This window comes from Pezoporus flaviventris, unplaced genomic scaffold, assembly GCF_033815535.1.
Source record: "Pezoporus flaviventris isolate CSIRO_AGI_PZ_B2104156 unplaced genomic scaffold, CSIRO_AGI_Pfla_v1 ptg000007l, whole genome shotgun sequence".
Taxonomy (NCBI): Eukaryota; Metazoa; Chordata; class Aves; order Psittaciformes; family Psittacidae; genus Pezoporus; species Pezoporus flaviventris.
Genome location: NW_026892555.1, coordinates 29613228 through 29631377, shown reverse-complemented (window position 1 = coordinate 29631377; position 18150 = coordinate 29613228). Strand labels below are relative to the sequence as shown.

At 39.1% G+C, this 18150-nt stretch overlaps 1 long non-coding RNA gene across 1 annotated transcript in view; it reads left to right on the top strand.

The window, feature by feature from the left end:
• The window catches only part of LOC133266730 (uncharacterized), a 118230-nt gene that overhangs the window by 1534 nt on the left and 98546 nt on the right, over window positions 1-18150 (top strand). The window lies entirely within an intron of this gene.

Below are 18150 nucleotides of genomic sequence, written 5' to 3'. Positions count from 1 at the left end.
TCCAGAACCCCTTTCCCTTCTCACAGAGGTGCTTTTCCAAGTGTGGGGGAGAAATGGGTGTGTATATCAAGGAGCAAACATATGGAATTGGCTCAGGATGTCAGCTGACTGCTCAGGATGGTTTCCTTTCTTCATACTGGAACTGTGCCACTTCATTCATGTACAAGGAGGTACTTAGCTCTCTTCACTCATCTTCGGACTAGACTGTTTTGGATTGGGTGTACATGTCTTGTTAGTTTTATTCTGAGGAAAAACAAACATTTTCAGATTCTCTCCAGAAGTATTCTGACAGATCAAGAGCAAGGGTGTTTCCTGGCCATTCAGCTTTGACAAGGTTGACTTTAGTAGTAATTTCACATCACTACTATTCTGTTTGGGTAAGGCACAGCGATCAATATCTAGACAGCTCCAGACAAGAGCAAGCACCTGTCCTTGCTATGTGCCAGGCTGGATGTAGCGGATGGTTCAGATCTTTAATCTGGACAGGGACTTTGCCTCACTAGTAGCTACATGATCTAGTTCTTAGATGTGTCTTAAATTTTCCATCTTTTTTTTTTTTTTTTTTTGATTTATTATTTTCTTTTCCTTCTTCTGCCAGATACTGACTGAAAACATCCCTCTGTGCACATTTGAATTTGCTGGTGTGTGCAGGGCAGAGAATGGTATGGGATTCTTTGGGGGAATAGCACCTGGTGTAATACAAGCACATTTAAGATTAGGTGGTTTTAGGGTCTGGCAGTCAAAAACTGTCAGTTTCAGAACTCAAAAGATTTGAAAAAGCTGCCCTGTAAAGATGCAGTCGTGCAAAACCACTTCCACAAGATCAACTTTTCTTCTAGGCAAATGGTTCTTCCAATTTCTAATGACACCACATGTGTGCTCACAAAATAAGATATTTCATGCAGATGCTAGTAAATTGTCAGGATGTAAAACTAAAGGCAAATTCCCTTAGCTGTTTGGTTATGCTTGTTTTCTAGCTGAAACATCCAGAGGACTGATAATTTCTTCAATTTATAGTGTGAGTGATGGAAGAAGCCAGTGTGGTAGCTTTACACATTAATGGGAACATGACTCTGAAAAGTGATGCTGGACTGCTAACAGGAGTTTTGCTCTTTTCTTCAGGGTCTTGTCTGCTAGATGGTGTGATCTTAGCCCTGACTGTATTTAGATCCCAACCATTCCCTGTTGTGTGACCTAACCCTGACTGTGGCATAGATTTATGATATGTTATTTGATGTATTTTTGTGTGGAGGGTGCTTAAATATTCAAGCTTTGACTGTATCTTTTATGTGCTTTTTACAATATCTTAAATCATTCTGTGCATTTTGTTTTCAAAGTACTTCTTTTAGTGATTTAATAATTACTTTTCTCTGAAAAGATTACATACAGAAAGTTCAAATGCAAGTCTTCAGAAAACTATGTTCAACAGATGTAATTGCCTATTTTTTAAAGAAGAAACTGAATATCAAGAATTTGAAATATTGAAAGAAGGAATTTAGGACTGATTATATGAACATCATCTGAACAGCCCGTTTTACTCAAGGACTCATGAAAGGAGTTTTGAAGGTATAAACGTTTATTCAGTCTGAGACTTACCTAGTCCAAGTGGCTGCTACTGGTTTGACCAATTTTATGAAAAGCAGTTGATGCCAGGCTATAGTGAGCTCTCCCTCTGGAGTTGACTTAAGCTGCAGCTTGACTGTGTCAGAGCATAAAACCTTTGAGGAAAGAATGAAACTGGAATATTTCTATAGCATTTCCCAGATGTTAGGCATCTCACTTCTCTTTAATACCTTGAAAATTTATAGGGCTATTTGTTTTAGTAAGAGATATGTTAGCTTTACCATGTAAATAATTTGACTAAGTAAAATTACAAATACGTGACTTTGGGAAAGATGTCTAGTGCAGGGCATTAGTGCTAATGTTTGCTGTTTTCCACACTGGTTTCAGAAATATGCTATTGCAAATTGCAATATTGCAAATTGCAAATTGCAACTGAAAGGCACCAGTAATTTATCTATTTGTCTAGCATTCATCGATCTATTTATTTATTTTGAACATAGTCCATAATTATTTTCAGTATATTTTCCAAGGATAGGTTCACTAAACAAGTTTAAATTTAAAATTCCAATTGTCTCCTGACCTGGTCAAATTTATTGCTAGAGAAGCAGCTATTTTGGTATTGCATATTAACCTCCACCTTAATATCAGTATTCCTGGGTAGGTACATGATTGCAAAGAACATGATTTGTTGCTAAGTTTCAGGTTTTGAAAAGACTAAGCACTTCTGGGAATGTTGCTGACTTTCCGCAGCTGTGGCTTGTCAGCTTGAAAAGGTCTTTTACTCGTGGCTTTAGATTTTCCTTCAGGCTGTTTGCAGACTTACAGAGCCATTAGTGAACTCATTACTGGATAAAATTAGTTGAGGAGTTATAAATTTTTTATTTGATTTTGGAGTAAAATGTGCGTGCTGAGGTCAATGCAAACTGGTGGGCCTCAGGGGACTGTGGCCACTGTTACTGATGTTCTTAATTTTAAGAATAAATATGTCTAGTACTTAAATTATTTTCATCTAACTGTGGGGGATGGGAAGAAGAAGAGACATATTCCTTCCTACTCCACTGTCTAAAAAAAAACCCCAAACCACGGGAGGATCCCTATGTAACTGGGATTCAGAGCTAAGTTTATTGTGCATCCAAACCTCCCGTTTGTGAAAATCAAGTCTTGGAAGTTCTAATCTTCTATCATATTTAAGCAAGCCCAAGGGACCTGATTTTGCCTTTGCACTAGAACACCCATTTTGTCGAATGATGGTTGCCACTTTTTCACAAATCATTTGTCCTGTCATTGGTGTGTGTGCTGAACAAAACCATGAACCAATAGACTGTTTTTTAAAGCAGAATTGTATCTTCTGTTCACTCAAATGTCATTTATATATCTGTGGGGTTTTTTAGTGTATTTTATTTTTTTATAATTCAGCATAATTTTCCAATGGAGGTTAAGAAAGAAAAAGAAAATCCAGAAAACTATTAAGATAAGAATTATGGAAGCATGGGAAGCTCACATGAAATTTTTGTTATCAAGCTGTGGAAAAGTTTATTCCTTCAATAGAAAGCAGTAATTATTTTATCTTCCTGTCTCGCAATACAGGAAGATGCCAATAAAGATTCTATCATGAACAACATGCCAAATAAAGTATTTTGATAATCTGTTGGGAGGGGGGAGTTTCCTAGAAGCAGCACAACCAGTGTTGAGGAGATGGTGTGGTATAAGGCAGTAGTAGTGGGAATCAGGCTCCTCATTCCTAGCTGCTAAGGGCATTATCCACATTCCATGAATACATCTGAGAGCTTGGTCCATTGGTCAGGCTTTGCCTATGCCGGGCTGGTGGTGTGAGGAGGTTTGTACCCCTCTGGGCTTCCAGCTTGCAGGTCAGCTCACTCAACCCAAGGGGCAACAAACAGCCCTTGCCACCTTGTTTGGCAGGCACCTGGGGGGTGTCCATCGGGCACGAGAGCTGTTTCTGGTCTTCATTTGTTGGTGCCTGGGGTGTGCCCACTACCCAGCCTTACAGTGCCTGTGGGTCACATCAGCTGCTCACATCAACTCCATGGCAATGAGAGGCTTTGGTGAGGCTGTCCTCTTCACTGAGTGGAGGTTTTTGAGCTTGTTGTTGTCTGTTTCAGTTCCTCAGTTAAGGCTCTCAATGTGGGAGAAATGAATGTATCAGCTGGGACAAATCATGAAAATCCTGCTTGTGCTGTAGTGAGACACAGAAGAAAGAAGGGCTTGTGGGGGGTGGTTTTCAGTGCGTTTTCTCTTGCTTTTCCTGCTTAAAAAAGTGCAGCTTCAGAGAGGGGAGAGGTTTGGTATGTGTAGCTTGTCACCCATATTGAAATTATGAAAATGTTATTGCATTTCAGGTCATGGAGATTTATTTGGTTTTGGTGCTGTGCTTTTAGGAGTTTTTCCCAAATTATAATCAATTATATTTTATGATTTCTGTGAACTCTTTTAGTGGTGGCTCTTTTTCACAATCCTACATGTACAAGTACAAAAGGACGTTCGTTGGACTTTCCTTTTACTTTTCACTCTCCCTCTCCACTCCCATTATTTATCTTGAGAAAAAGTGTTTGGTGAGTAATATGCATGGCGAACTGACCCTGAAGTATTACTCCATTTCTTTCTTTTCCTTTTGCCATCTACTTTTTATTAAAGAAGTTTCTCCTGATTTTAAAAGCAGGCAGAGGGTCACCCTAGGAAGTGACAGCAACTTCTTCAGTGGAGCCACTGTGCTGGGGAGTAAAGTTAAAGAGTTGCAGTTTTGTAGAACCAGAGTCTACCCAAGGAATAAATTTCAGGTCTCAAATCTCAGAAATATATTGCAAGGTTCTAATGGCTATTTTATCTTTGCTTTGGATGGATAGTAATTATAATTATTAATTAATTAATAATAATAATAAAAATATTAATAAGTGTAGGTGTCCCATTAGAACCATTCTGATGAAGAGTTTAAGTCTGTTAATAAAGTCATTGAAAGACTTTTTTTTTCTATCAAACACATTATTTTAATATTTCTTTTTTAAATCCCTTCTCTGAATAAATGCTAATGTTAGGAAAGTATATTCTGTGTCTTTCGAGCATAACAAAAAGCTGACTTACTTCTCTAAGTGTGAAAACAAACTTAAATGTGATGACTTCTGTGAACTTCAGGTATTTTTTTGTTTTGCTAACCATGCCTTCCCAGTCTTGACAACTTTTATTTGACTTGCTTGGTCAAACAACATGTTCAAATCCATGCACTTAAAAAACCTCATGAAATGCACTCTTAACCACCAAGGAGCTGCATTTTATTGCATGGTAGTAAGCTGTCTTGAAGAGGAAGTTTGTTCTTAAAAAGATTTAAAAAATGCCTAAATGAACCAAAACCAGAAAAAAAACCCCAACAATTAATACAAAGAAATTGTTTAAAACAGGGATGTCTTATTGTAAATGTGGACTTTGTGGGCCTAATCCTGCAAGAATGTGCCTGCTTAACCCTGATTTCAGCAAGCCTAACTTGCATGCTTATTTTTAAGCAAAAGAATTGTTTGAAGATTTGAAGCTCAGGTGAAAACAGAGCATCTCCACTTTGACTCCTGACATTTATTTTGCTGCTCTCTGGAGTTACCCCAAAATAATTCCAAACGCATCTCTGTCTTTGAAGATCCTCAGTACAAATGTGCCTTTCTCCCTTGTTTGCAGTGAGTGTGAGATCCGGGAAGGGGCAGTTAAGCAAAATTTCAATTAAAATATGGTATGTTAATGCAATTAACCCAATAAGCATCACCTGGCAAATCAAAACAGTGGGTGCATGTTCAGACTTAAATTTCCTTTTTTGACAGAGAATGTACACTTGAATATTACATGAAGACCTAGGAAATGTATTTTATAAGAACAGTGTTCAGGTGCTGTGTTTTTAGTTTCATCATAACCATTTTAAAGAGCTGACTTTGAAGCAGCCAATAGGATACGTGTGTGCTTGTTCTGTGGTGTTTGAGCCTTTCAGTGTCTTTGATTTTTGCTTTCTCATTCAGCACAGGTAACAATACTGGCTTTCAAAGATGGCAGGTGACCTGAAATGGTGTGAATGTTCGAACCAAAAAAAAATGGATCAAATAATGATGTAAACTCTAAAACTAAAAGGAAGAAATGAGTAGTCAATAGTAGCTTTTCAAATTTTTTTAAATGTCATTCAGAAATTGTTCTTCAACAGTCACATTTTTCAAACTTACAGTATAGGACCAGAGCTAAACATGGCTGTCCAGACTCTGTCTGCCTCACACCATAGTTAATGCTGTCTAATTAATCAGCCCTTAATAATCTGTTCTGATTTCAGAAATGTGTTCTAGAATGACCCACTGTGCATTGAAGATTTGAGTCTTTTTCAAGGTAGAATCCTTTAAAAAAAAGGCATTTAATTTTGCAGGAACAACAGCAATACCAGACACAGCTAATGAAGGTTACTTCATTTTTATTATTAAATCAATAATAAAGTTTTCCTGACTCAGCAGTTTCTAACCCCTTCCTCTCTAGAAATATTGAAGAAATATACCGTACATCTCTTATTTCTTTTTCCTTGTTTATTTGTTTGATTTCCAGGCCCATTTCTGGGCCATTTGGAAGGAAAAGCAAGTTGTTAGTAATCCACAGGCCATTTCTTGGGCATTTTGGCACCTGTTTTATTTGATGTGTTTTTATATGTGTGCTGTGGCATTTTTTGTCTGTGTTACACCCAGTGTTGTCTGTTATCTTGTCTGACCCAGATGATACAATTTAGTGCCTCTTTTATTGTGTATGGGTAAGATTAGGGCATGGCTGTGAGCAAGGCAGCTAATGCTGTGTCTAGGTAAGACTGTGTGACTGTGACAGTTAAGGACATGAATGGGGGTTTCAGGAGAAGGACATGGGCCTCTTTGGATGTGCTAGTCAAACTGGGCCTGTAAAATAGGCATGGTTTTATGAGGTGGTAGAACTGCCAGATCTTCTTCCATGGAGACAGAGTCTTGCAGGTATCATGGCATCATATATACTGTCTTCAGCTTATATGCTTCTGAGGAACACCCTAGAAAGAGATCCCTGTGCCATAGGGTTCTCACATTTCTGTTATGACCCCTTAACGCACTTCTGGTACTGCTGGCGCACCCGCACGTGGGTTACTCCTGAGCAAAATACCATTATCAAATCCATGTGGCATCCTTCTTGCACATATCCTGCCCCAACTCAATATTCCTGCTAATAAGGGTCTTGTTTGGTCAGTGTTGCTCATAACACAGCTTGTGAACCTGGACAAAAAGTCATCTGGGGATGACTTATTAGTATATAACTATCTTATTAGTGCTTATTAGTATATAACTAGCAGGTCAAAATCTCAAACATTTGGTTCCATATGTCTGGAATGAAGCATTCAGGACCCATACAGACAAATTCCTCTAGCTGCAGCTCCTGAGGCACAAGCTAAAACTGCTGTCACCTCTGTTTCGCTGGCATGTAAACCTCTTCTCCTCACTGGCAACAGCTCTAATCAGAGCTCACTGTTATATGTATTTTGGCAAACGGAAGACATGGAAACTTGCTGGGTTTGAATGCTTCTAGAAAAAGAAGTTCTAGGGAAGAGTCTCAAGGAGACAATATACAAAGTAAATACCAAATGTTCTTATTCTGGTAAAAGGAAAAAAAAACATCTTTACTCTTGTAAAAATGAAGAACCCTTGGGTTTTAGCCCTCGGAAAGGGTAAACAGAGGATGTACCCATAAAAAATAGGACTCAAGGTCTCTGTGTGGTATGGAGAACTCCATTAATCTCATGGCTGCCAGTGACCATGAGCCCCTTGACGGAGGCAGCCTCTCCTGCTGCCTCACCACAGCACAAACTGGTGCTATATGAGCCGGTTGGAAAATTGTTAGAAAGCCATGTCTGTCGCATAAGCAGTATTTCAGTGGATCCAGCAGTGTGTATGTGACTGAAAGCCAGCATTACTGAAAGAGTTTGGACTTCAACATTGTGAGTATTTGACCTTGAAACTGGATTGCATAAAGAACAGTATGAAGATATAACAGTGTGTGGCACTACTGTCATCACCACCAGTTAGACTCCACCTGAGGAAGGATCCTAGAATAACCTTTGGCCACGTGCTCAAATCAAGCTTACGCTGCTGGATATCTGCCTCTCACTTGACTCTGTCAAAAGCAGTCTTCTTAGCCACTGCCCTCCAAAGAAGCCCTCCATTGTCAGTAACTTTTGGCAGGCAAATTACCTAGGAGCCCACCAAGAAAACTTACATCCTAAAGTGACCTTTGAAGCTTGTCTAAATCCAAGATGGAGATCTACCCAGGCAGTCAAGAAATTGGTGTGGTCAGAACAAGACAGGGCAGCCTTCTGCTCCCTGCCCAGGAGGTGTTTCCAACAGAAGCTTCAGAGAGTGAACAAGACATTTTCCCTGAGGTATATCTGTAGAGAGTCAAATGGGATGCTTGCTTCCAACCCTTGGCTGTCTGACTTCAGTGGGATACCTACCTGCCGGGTCCTTCTATTGCTAATTAATTCTTCTCCCTTTTCTAGGAGCATTTCAAAAAGCTTCCAGGTCCAGAAAAGTGAAAAGTGCTCAGGATTGTTGGAGTCAGTGCTACTAAGCCCTGGAGCACAGCTTGGATGAGTGCCTTAGAAAGAACCAGGAGGAGTACACAAAGGCAGGACAGGGCCAAACCAATTGGTAAACAAACTTATTGATTACTCAGGATTCATTCCCTCCCTTTTCAGTACAGGGTGTGCACCAGGATTGCATGCCATGGTGTACCAGCCCGAGAATGCTGAGGAGCCGGTTCCATATGAATGTTAAGGTGACTGGTGTTCACAGGGAGCTGGGGTGTAACAACCTTCCTTTCCCAGATTGTCTGCATGATCTCTGGACATAGGGAAGTAGAAGGCTACAGTGTTTTCCCTCCAGAAACACTTTGTGGGAGCACTTTGTGGTTACCTTGCCCCACCACAGGCAGGACTTGAACATCATAAATATGGAAGTTTGCTATTTCCTTTAAAATAGTGTTTTAAGAAAAGCCAAATAGCAAGAAGGTGAAGTGGACATGACTCCCTGTGTAACACTAGTTATGAAAATGTTGGAGATACTCTTTGAATAAACTCAAGAGTTAGCCTGTTTCTTTTTCCCTAGTCAGCTACCCTAGCTGTCCCTAGGAGCCTGCCAGAACAAAATCAGGTTGGTGATAAACTCTTTCTGCAGAGGTAGCCTGAGAGACAGGTGAATGCCTGGCTGTCATGGTAGGAGATGGGCTGATGGCTGCTTGGAACAGAGGTGGGGTCAGTTCAAGACTTGCCAGTGCTGACAACCCGAGGGGTGACAGCTGTGACGAAGCTCTGATTACATCCTGGGCTATGTGTGTCTGCCAGGGACTGAGCCACTGCTCAGCCCTTTGACCTCTTACGGTGCATTGGCATCACTGCCCTTGGAGCAAACAAGGAAAGTAGTTGTTTAAGGATAAAATGTCAAAACCATGCATGTGTGACACCATGGGTATCAGCCACAGCTAGCTCCCATTTTTGCTTGTGCATTTGACTGCACAAGCACATTTTGCAGTGTATTTGACTGGTTCTGTTTGAACAGGGGCATGAGACAAAGGGGAAAAGAAGGAGGGGAAAAAGTGGGTAGGCCAGAAATCACCCTCATCTTTCACCCAGGCACCTCTCTGCATGTTGCTGTGGAGGTGAGACAGGCTTTTGTTGTGCTACGTGTGAAATGACTGCCACATGCTGCATGTCAATCCAACAGCAGCTAAACAAAATGGTAAACCAGGTGTTAGATGTACCTGAAAAAGGGGAGAGGCTGGAAAGAGTTTGCTATCATGTATGATATGAGGAGCTTGTGTGGCACTGTTTTGTGGACCACATGGACATATCTGGCACAAGGCTATAAACTAGACAGTCTGGAAAAGCTAAAGGTGCAATCAGGAATACAGGATACTTTGGCCCACAGAGAATGAAATTTCTTATATGATGCCATGCTCACTAGGGGCGATCTGCATGCTGGTGCTCCCCACAGTGTTCCTGCTTTTTAAAATTAAATTGTTTATTTCTTACAATTTGGATGTACTCCTGGAAGTGAGGTCTGGGATCCACACATAGCATTTACTTTTAAATATACCTGTAATAAGTGCTAATAATTTACATGATACAGGTATGGGGAAAGTAAATAAAGCATGCTCTTCTAAGATATCTCTAGCTTTTATTATTATTGTGATATCTCACAGATCAATCTTTACTAAAAATATCTTCACAAAAACAAAGGGTTGAACGTCTTTGTTTCCCTTCCAAGTCTATTTGGGAAGGAGGAAGTGGGCTGGAGTAGTTTTTAGATTGGAAAAAGCCCTCAGGATGACTGTAATGCTTAGTTTTAATTATATGTACAATTGATGATCCAACAGCTTCTTGGCCTCTGCTTTATTCTCGTGTCCCTTTACTTTTAAACTGAAGAAAGGCATGTCTGTTCCCAGCCTGACAATGCTATTGATAAATTATTCTAGGAAAAGCCAAGTAAAACCAGGCTGTCTGACTTCTGAAAGGAGGAGAAGTGCTGAAGAAAAGTACTTGTTAAGACACAAATAACGTGTTCACTCTAGCTGCCCACAAGTGGGATAAAGTTTGGCATGGCTCACACAAAGCATTTTTAATGTTCCAGTTAAAATCTGATATGATCTGTCAGCTGTAGCAAATGTTTGTGTTGGCTTTTGCAGATATCTGTCAATGTTTGCTGGCTCTGTCCATGTATGCAAATGTTAAAGGGTGCCCTTCCCTCACTCTTTGAGGGTGCTTGCAGTAGAACGGGAAAGAAGGACCTCAGCTCCGAAGCAGCGTGGAATACACATGGCAAATGCTCATGGAAAGCGCCTTATTGCTCCACATAAATAGGGTCAAAATAAAAGGTGTTGCATGTGATGTAAACATTTCCATGCTGTTTCTCATGTAATTATTAAAACAATTTCCCTTCTTTCTTTCTGATGACATCTGAAGATTTTTGGTTGCTTTCCCCTTTCTGTGCCGCCTGTGAGACAATTTTTTGCCCTTGTAGGGGCATGAATACAGTTTGATTTCAGAGAAGCATACTTTTGTGTAAAATATGCAAAAAAAGTGGTATTGGTAGAAGTGCCAAGACTGAAAGATAGTGCGTTTGATCTGTAGAGTGATAAATTGGTAACTGTAATGCTAACTGAATCCCATAGCATGCACCACAGTGATCACTATGCAGTTAACTGCTTCAGGTAAGTGCCACTGTCACTCAGTACTGTCATGAACAATTAACGTGGTGGCTATGAACTTAAAACTGCCACTACTAAGTTTCTTCCTGATTGTTCCTTCGACATAGAAAAAGAAGCATGAAGTTATAATTATTTTTTATCTGATAGGTCATTTACCGCTTGCCTGAAGAAAATGACCCATTAGGTAGAAATAATGCCCTACAGTTTTACAAAGTAGAAGATAATTATGGGATATGAAGACTTGTTAGAAATCAGACGAATAATCTAATATAGGCATATATAATCTCTGGTGGAGTTTAAAGTCAAGCAGGTTAGTAAGCCAAAAACTTTTGAACTCTGCCACTTAAGTATTGAGTAATACTGATGGTCATAAAGCAACTGATACTTTTTAATTGACATGAAAATTTGTACATCTCAAGGAGCCATGTTATTTCCAATGCTTTTGTAGAAAGAAACCTGTTTGAGCTCAGAATAAAAAGATTTATAGAATAAATATGCTTTTTGCTTTGACTATCCTCCTTCTGTAGTAAAGATGAATGCAGTTTTGATTTTGCCTGAAATTGCATTTGAGAGTTCTGTGGAGGTTGTTAGCAAAGAAAGTTGCCTAAATTCACCAACTTGCAAAAATGAGAACGTATCTTCAAGTCTCATCTCCAGAGCCGCAAATGCCTGACGGTTGTTCTGAGTCCTTGTCTTTTGTCTGCTAATTAAGATAAGTGGAGCCCAGCTCAGAGGTTGGGAGAGACATATTATGCAATGCTTGTTTAGTGTGACAGATTTTGGCCAACACATACCAGATGAAACTTGGCAGTCTAGGTAGACTGCAAAGTTAAAATCTGCATAGACATGTTTACATTTTGTTAAGTACAAAACATGTTTGGGGGACTACATCAAATATTGTGCTCTGATAACATGAAATTTAAGTTGCTGACGTTTTACACATGGAATCTGTACACTGCAGTGGATATGAAACTTTCCTTGTAGCTCATCACTGACTTAGGCCAGTGGATGCCAGTTTGAAGGTCAGATAAGGTGTGTCCTTCTAGAAGTATGAATAAGAATTCCTATAGCTGCTCATTTATTTGAGATTATAACATTCTGACCTCATGCTTTATGTAGCTATCCGAAATTGTGCCTTCTGAATGGATTAGGTTACTTTTCACTGTAGTTTAACTAATTCCTTCCAAATACACCAAACTTTGCTAATGTGTCATATTTGTGTCTTCTGGATCTAGATTCTGTATTCTTGGAAAGAATGCAGTTGGAAAAAGTAATGAATTGTGCAGCAGTTTGTCAGTTTCTGGAATGCCTGTTGTCTTCCTAATTAATCTTGAAGTTCTGGTCTACACATCTATTTGGGCTACTAGTCTGAGAAGTGGTGCCCTAAAGATTTTTTTGGTTTAGTTCTTTTGATATATGAAGGTATGAAATAGTGACAGTGAAGGATGTAAAATTTTTTTTTTAAACTTCAGTGATTCAACCATTTATTAAATAATTAACTTCCTTGCAGCACTAGGTCATACTATAATACAGTAGTTGTTGGACTTAGGTCTGGTAAGCTTGTTTCAGAGTTAGACACATCTGAACATCACAAAAGTTTCCTTCAGTGTCTTTTTAAAAGTGCAGGATTTACTTTCTTATTTGATAGAGTCCTGTTACGGATTTTATATGTTAAGCATTTTTAAGTTATTCTACAGTTGGTTTTAAGCCATTTACCAATATGCAATCAAACTGTCAGTGTGCCAGTAATATCTTGTGTGTTGTCTCAGACTATGAAACACCTATAATACATTTTCCCTTTGAACTTACTCTATTTTAGTAACAGGGTTATATGAGAATTAGACAACCCCCATTATCAACCTTTTTCACTGCCAAAAATAAAAGAGATATTAGGGCTTGTGGTTGGGAGAAAATTTGTCAAAGGCTCAATAGATTAAAAAGGATTGTTAGAACCAAGATTTACAAACCTTAGAACTATAATCAACTTAAACCAATTCTGGAAATGTTATCTGTACTTTACTAAAGAGACACTGTTTAAATGAGCTAGCTAGTGCTTAGCTTGTAAGCCAATAGGCTGTGCAAGAAGTCCTTCCCTACACACGACTTTGTCACTGCAGCCTCTTCTTCTTAGCCAAATCCTACCTTTCCAGCAGTGCTCTCACTGGATTTGTACCTTCTTATCCCAAAATTCTCGTTTCATTGCTTGATGTGATCAGCAAGTCAGCAGTCACAAAGATATGCAGTTCCTCCAAGTTCTGTGAAAATTTTTTGCTGGCTGGAAGAAACCTAGTACCATGACTGAAGGAATGGCTTTAATATGAATTTACACTTTGTTGTATACCAGATAATCAGCATAACAGAATTATGAAATCTTACACTTTGCAGCCATCCTGATAGGCAAAGCTAGAGAAAAGGAAGTGTGGTTTGGTCCCTGGGCATTTATTTGTGGGTGTGTTTTTCCTGTACGTGGCACCGTACAAAATCGTGCCTGACAAATCTCATGTCCTTTTACAACAGAGTGACAGCATTGGTGGATAAGGGAAGAGTGACTGATGTCATCTACCCAGACTTGTGCACAGTATTCTTGTCTCTAAACTGGAGAGGCATGGATTTGGTGTATGGACCCCTTGGTAGATGAGAAATTGGCTGGATGGTTCCACTCAGAGTTGCAGTCAACAGCTTGATGTCTGAGTGAAGACCAGGGACAAGTGGTATTCCTCAGGGGTAGGTATTGGAACTGGCACTATTCTTAGTTGGCGACACAGACAGGGGAATTGAGTGCACCCTCAGCAAGTTTGCCAACAACACCAGGCTTTCATTGCCATAAGTAATTATGATTGATTACTTTTCTGGAGTCCTTTTGTTGGCTGTTGTGATTTAAGGCTAGCTGGTAACTCAGAACTGGCTGAACCCAGGACACTGCCTTTATGTCTCCCTGAAGGTTATTCTGTGGGTTTGAAAAACATCGTAAGAAAATGTTTTTGCAGACATGGATGCTCTAAATATTTATTTATTCAATGGTTTTGTAATTGCTGGTCTGCAGAGCACTTGCCTTGGAACAGTGGCTGATAGTGATGAGCAGACACTGCTCCAGACACTAAGTGCTTACAGGATCTTACAAGTATCTCATGCAGTTCAGTGGGGTAGATATGGATCTTCTGTGACTGCAAATGGAAGTAGTGATTTCTATATATCTGTTGAGATCCAGCCCTGTGATAAAAGCATTTGAGAACTTCCAATTTAATATTAAATAATGATAATGCTGCCTGCAATGGAAGTACAGCCACGCCAAGCTTCCTCTTTAATAAAAAAGGCAACTAAACAAACTTGAACAAACTATTAATTTTATATGATTTTTGTTTTGCCTTTTGCATATCCACTCTACTGTCAGGATTATTTTTTATTTGTTAGACTTCATCTTCTTCAGAGTTATGACATGGCATAATGGTGGTCTAATATATGAGATATATTTTAAATAGACTTTTCCTCAGCCTAATTAGTGGGAATAATGTTATACAAATAAAACTCCAAGATACTGAGTCTTTGCCTCTATTGTCATGATTCTTGGTATAGCCATGTCTGAATGATGTGGATATTTTTAGCAACTCTTCAGCTTGAAATCTGGTGACAATAAAAACCCAGAGTTTCTGTAGGCTGGCCCTATTTTATTATTTTATTTTATTTTATTTTATTTTATTTTTATTTTTTTTAATTTTCCTGAACCCATCTCTGTAGAAAGAATGACAAAGCAGCAAAACAGCAAAATGACTTCAAGGGACTTTCTCCCAAGAGGAAGACAAGCACTGCTGTTGCAAGTAACTAGAAGAAGCAGTATAAGCCCCTGTTTCAGTTCTGTGTATTGCACCAGCTTTGCCGAACAGAGTTCTAGGTAGGTATGTTTGGTCTGGGGGAGGATGTGTCCTTGTCCTTCTTACCCTCCAAGTTCTTTTCAGACAGGAAAGGATTTCTCTGACAAGCTTCCTTTAAATAAAGGGTAAAAAAAATTGCACTGAGAAGAAAGAGGCTTAAATGAAAATGGATTTCATACTTCAGTGGAATCTCATGTACCAGGGTTATTTATAGATTTTAGCTTATTAATCAAAATCAAAAAGCAAATCCTTTCAATCTTGGATATATTGCAAGATCAGCATCTCTCAGTAAGAATTCTTGGGAGAAAATGACAAGCTGTCAGCACTGAGTAAAAATTTATATTCTTGTTGGAAAGATACATGAGTGAAGGGTGCAATGCTGAGTACCCGAGACTTCCAGGAAAGAGAGCGTCAAAAAATGAATCAGCATGAAGAAAGAATATTTAAAATTTCAAAGACTAGACATCTGTTACGAGATATGGATTTATTTCTTGTCTTCAATTTCAGCCAAGACTCTCCTTTCTCTGGCTACTCTGTGGTCTGCTTTTGCGAATGTAGAGATTAAAAGTATCTGCCTATTAAAGTACCTTCATTTGGAAATGAGGAAAGAGAATAAAAAGATGAGATAAATTATATCGTACCCATGTCTTTTTTGTCATGACTTTCATTAGCATAAACATAATATCATAACATATTAATACTTTTTGCTTTCTGTCCATAGTCTTTTCTTTCATTTTTTTTTAAAGTAGGGTGTCTGATACACCTTTACTTAAAGGATAAACAAATTTCTTACTGATTATTTTAACATATTGCGTTTATTTTTTTTACTGCATGTGAACTGCAAACTACTAGACTTTATACCAACTGTCTTAATTTCAACAGGGGGTCGTTTTTTTTATTTACCTCTGGTTTTGCCTCTGATTTTGGCATGTCTGTTATTTATGCTATTAAGGGTTATTGTCCTTCACCAGTAATAGAATTCATAGCAGCAATGAAAGAGGCAGGATGTTGCATCAGTCAACATTTTAGGCACCCCCAAATTAAATTTGTTTGAAGTTGGTTGAAAAACAGAGCTGCTTTCACTGTCTGCAAACTTGGAAGATGGGAAACGTACTGTGAAAAGAGTTGTGGTAGTTATTTTTAGTACAAAAGAGGGGGAAGGCAAGGAGGAGGACAAGGGGTGGGTAGCCAGTGGTAGACCTAATTAGTTACAAACTAACTCTGATTGTCAGATAAATTCTAGAATAAAAATTCCAAATGCATGCAAGTACTTGAAAGATCAAAATGAGATGAATTACAATCAATAAGTTGTGTCAAGCCAATTTCTTTCTTTCTAGAATAACATGTCTTTTGAACAGAGAGGAAGCAGTAAATTTCTGTCTTGGCATTATTAGGGTTTTTGATAGTTGCATATGACATGCTCCTACACTAAGTAAGGTAGAGAAATATGGCCAAGGCAATGTATAACTAGCTGAATGCAAGACTGATAATTCAGATTGCAAACTGAGGTTGCTGCCAGGAATACTATCAAAGAAGTACAATACATGGCTGGGGTCTTGCAAGGTTTGTACTCCATCCTAGTGCGTGTTTTGCCTACATGGTGGACAGCGTGCTGTTAAGATTTCAGATGCCCATGGAGCTGTAAGGGTATAATGCATATTGGAGGATGGGATAAATATTGAAAACAACCTTGATGAGGTAGGGTGGTTTTGGGGCAGGAGGAGACAAATAATCATTTCAATAGGAAGACGAGAAAGATCTGCAGCTGGTAGGAGTAAGCCAGTGCAAAAGCAAAATAAGAACTTGTGAACGTGATTCTAAAACAGACAATGAACAAGCATTGCCTTTTTCTGCACCATCTCTTTCCCTCTTTTCCCTTTACAGTATGTGTGGATATGTGTGGACAGAGTGTTTTCTTCTGTCCTTTATGACCTTTGACTGTTGGATCTGCTATTGTGCCTTGGACAGCCTCATTCCGTCCTTTATGTTTCAAAAATTTTTTTGCTCCTCATTCATTTCCTGTTGCATACTTCTTTGTGAGTTCAGATTATTGAGGACCCATGACTTCGTGAAGGTGATCTCTTTAAATGTCCTCATTCTGGGTTTTTTGCTTCTTTGTTTGTTTGTTTTTAATGTGGTGCAATTGCTTCATTTTTTCTCTGAAGTGTACTACTTTTCTGCCAGTGAAATCAGTTCCTTGAAACTGGTGTCTTCTATTTTCATGTTCACTTCTTCTTCCTCTTTTTTTTTCTAGAAATTCTAAACTAGCATTTCTAGGAAATAAAATGGTTCTGCTACTTGAGCTGTCTATGTATGCACAGCTCATTCTGGAAACGCTGCTGACTATATGGGTCACTCTTCTGTCAGGATGCTGGGTCTCCTCACCTTTGCCTGGTCCCTTCCAATATCTTCCTCTGCTACCCCTGTGCCAAGTGGGTTCTCCCCTGGTGCAAGGTAATAGCGTGTCTGTTCCCCACCCCAGCTGTCTTCCTTTGTGCGCATCCAGCCTGCACAAATTACCCCACCCATTCTCAGTTAAGCTAACTGGCATAGGTAATCACACATACTCTTTAATGTGTTCAGGGTCTTTGATTTAGTTTCCTACATTTCTTTCACTGGTACAGATGTCTGAAGTATTCTGTAGAAGAACTGTTTGGTTTTGTTTCCTTGCTACCTTGCCTGACCTTATTTTAAGGAATAATCATGCCAGATCTCTTTTGTGTTTCTAGTCAGGCAGGTTATCAGGAAAGACAATTCCCTGGAGGAGAGGAAATGTTAGTGGTAAAGCATATACAAATCTGGAAGAAGGGCTTGGAAGCATATTTAAAAAAACCCAAAAGTTGACAAGAACTGGTGCAGACACTTGAGATTAAGGGGACAGAGATAGTCTAGAGCAAAAGGAAGCTAACAGGCTGATCTCTTCCACCTCCCAAAGACAGAGAATGGGATAATTACTCATAGGTAAATCTGGAGACTGAGCACAATGGGAAAGAGCCAGCTAAACTAATGAATAGGTGGTTGATGCCAGAACAAATGCATGTAAATAGGTTACAAATAACTTCAAGCTAGACACAGGAAGATGACTGCTAACCAAGGGAGAAAACACATTTCTAGAGCAGTTTCCGGTAGAGGAAGTGTTTAAGGGTATGTGGTGACAAGGATGAAAAGAATAATTAAGAAAACCCCTACACCCCTGTAGTAACAGTATGAAAATGCTCTTCCTAGAAGATTGTAGGAGACATGGTAAAATGGCCCAATGGTACCTTTCTGTCCTGAGCTTTAGAAAAGATTTCAAAATACACTGTCTGTCTCTCATACTCCCATTTTCTTTTTTTGATACAAACATTTTTATATCCCTTACATAACTAAAAGTAAGGGGGAATTTAGCAAAACCGCACAAATGTACCTGCTGTGATTCTTTGAAGCTATGAGATAAAAGGAGTGGTTTTCTGGGTAAGAAAAGAGTGATTCTGTT